Source organism: Bidens hawaiensis, unplaced genomic scaffold (genome assembly GCF_021521415.1).
Source record: "Bidens hawaiensis isolate Kalapana, Puna unplaced genomic scaffold, B.hawaiensis_p1.1 tig00015926_1, whole genome shotgun sequence".
In the NCBI taxonomy this organism is placed as follows: domain Eukaryota; kingdom Viridiplantae; phylum Streptophyta; class Magnoliopsida; order Asterales; family Asteraceae; genus Bidens; species Bidens hawaiensis.
In genome coordinates this window covers 155,564-158,192 of record NW_027492432.1, presented here as the reverse complement: position 1 = coordinate 158,192, position 2,629 = coordinate 155,564, and the positions used below count along the sequence as shown (strand labels likewise).

General features: G+C 40.4%; 1 pseudogene; it reads left to right on the top strand.

The window, feature by feature from the left end:
- On the top strand, nucleotides 1-1,934 carry LOC143550144 (inactive LRR receptor-like serine/threonine-protein kinase BIR2 pseudogene; annotated as a pseudogene).
- The last annotated feature ends 695 nt before the right edge of the window (nucleotides 1,935-2,629 follow it).

Genomic DNA, 2,629 nt, shown 5'->3' with positions numbered 1-2,629 from the left:
AAACCCTAGCTCCATGATCCACCTCAAATCCACCATACTGTTACTAACCACCATCATACTCTCCGTACATCCACCGTCACTCACCGCCGAGGATGACGTCACGTGCCTCCGCGGCGTTAAGCAATCACTCACCGATCCACAGTCACAGATCAGTTGGACCTTCACGAACACCACTAGAGGCTTCATCTGCACGTTCACCGGTATCACGTGCTGGAACGATCAAGAGAACCGGTTGATTTCACTCGCGCTTCGTAATTTCGCACTCGCCGGTTCGATTCCGGCCGATTTACGGTTCTGTGAAAGCTTACAGAATCTAGATCTGTCAGGTAATAATATTACTGGATCAATTCCTAGTGAATTATGCAAGTGATTGCCTTATTTAGTTAGTTTAGATTTATCGAATAATGATTTAACCGGTGGAATACCTCCGAGTCTCGGTGATTGCTCGTTTTTAAACGCGGTAGATTTATCCGGTAATAAGTTGTCCGGGAGTATACCGGTGGAGTTATCGAATTTAGTTAGGTTGAATAAGTTTTCGGTTGCGGATAATGATTTATCCGGTTCGATTCCGTCGAGCTTATCGAGGTTCGGTTCGGAGTTTTTTGATGGAAACGATGGATTGTGTGGGAAGCCGGTTGGTTCGTGTGGCGGTTTGAGTAAGAAGAGTCTCACGATTATTGTTGCGGCCGGTGTGGTTGGGGCGGTTGCGTCGTTATTGTTAGGGTTTGGGATTTGGTGGTGGTGCTCTGCGAAGAGTAGGAAGAGAGGAAGTGTTGAACGAGATGATGATAGTGATAGTTGGACGGATAAGATGAGAGCGTATAAGCTTGTTCAGGTTTCGTTGTTTCAGAAGCCGCTTGTTAAGGTTAGGCTTGTTGATTTGATGATTGCGACAAATAATTTTAGTAGGGAGAATGTTATTGTATCGACGCAGACCGGAACGACTTATAGAGCGGATTTGTCACATGGTTCGACGCTTGCGGTTAAGAGGCTTGATACTTGTAAGCTTCACGAGCGACAGTTTCATGTGGAGATGAGCAAGTTAGGTCAGGTTAAGCATCCGAATTTGACGCCTTTGTTGGGTTACTGTATCGCGGAAGATGAAAAGCTTTTGGTTTATAAGTATATGTGTAATGGAACTTTATCGTCGGTTTTGAATAAAAATGGGAGCTTGTTAGATTGGCCTTCTAGGTTACGGATTGCTGTAACTGCTGCACGAGGTCTTGCTTGGCTTCATCATGGTTGTCGCCCTACGATATTACTTCAAAATGTTAGCTGTGATGTCATATTTCTAGATGAAGATTACAATGCAAGGATAGTTGACTTTGGATTGGCTAGACTGTTGACTTCGTCTTCTGGTCAACCGGACGAGATTGCTTCTGCAAAAGGGGATACTTATGGTTTTGGTGTAGTGCTAATGGAATTGGCAACAGGGCAGAAACTTCTTAAACCGACTGCTGCTGAAGAAGGGTTCAAGGGTAATTTGGTAAATTGGGTGAACCAACTTTCTGCCTCGGGACGAATCGAGGATGCCATAGATAAGAATCTGTACGGCACAGGCCATGACGATGAAATTGTTCAAGTTCTTCGAATTGCTGGTAATTGTGTGGCTTCTCAACCTGAGTCAAGATGGTCAATGCATCGAGTTTCTGAAGCATTAAACAAGATAGCTCGAGAACCAAGTGTCTCACAACATTATGACGAGTTTCCACTTCTTTTCGACTTAAATGATGGGGACGATAGTGTTTGACTCGTGGCGTTCAAGAATCAAGACGCGCGAAGAAGCTTTGACCATATGGTCAAACCTTGTGCTATCTTATTGTTCTACCGAGGTATGCTTGTTGTAATCTAATAATCTATGTACTGCTGATTTATGCTGGCTCTGTTGTTATACATTTGATATTTGTTAATATAAATGTATAGTCTCATATTTATTTCTTAGGCGATTTACAACGATCTGAAATGGTCAAAAGTCGAGTTTTTGGTAAAACAACTGGCCAAATCTATCATACAGAGTTACAAACTCTGTACGTAAAACTATAAACTAGTTAAACATTCTAAGTTTCAAAATTTATGAGTTATATAATTTATCAATTTTCATTTCCATGCTATTTTAATTAAAAGAAATATATAGAAAAGAAAAAGTGAAGCACCCAATCACCCACTGGTAAGGCTTTGGGTATAAAGGTTAGCCTCAGCATGCTTCTGAAGGTGTATTAGCTAGTGCTTGAGTCCTAAAGTTGATGATAAAGGCCACCCCTCAAAAGAAGTCAAAAAAGACAAACTTCAAAAAAAGAAGATTTTCTACTTCCCCCCTTAGTGAAATTTCATAATTTAATAAACTGATGATTTCCTTAACCTCTAAGTTCTTTCCTTAACAAGCATGTGATCATTAATAGGATAGTGCCTATAAACGAACCGAACTTCAGTGAACTGTTCGTAAATCGTTCGTTTATGTTCGTTCATTTAATAAATAAACAACATGAACAAAAAGTTTGTGTTCATTTAATTAAACGAACGAAAATGAACACATGTCTCATTCTTTTATTTATGCTTGTGCACGTTCGTTTGTTTATGCTCATTTTTGGATGAATGATCGACTTAATGTTTTATATTTGTTCGTTTGTGT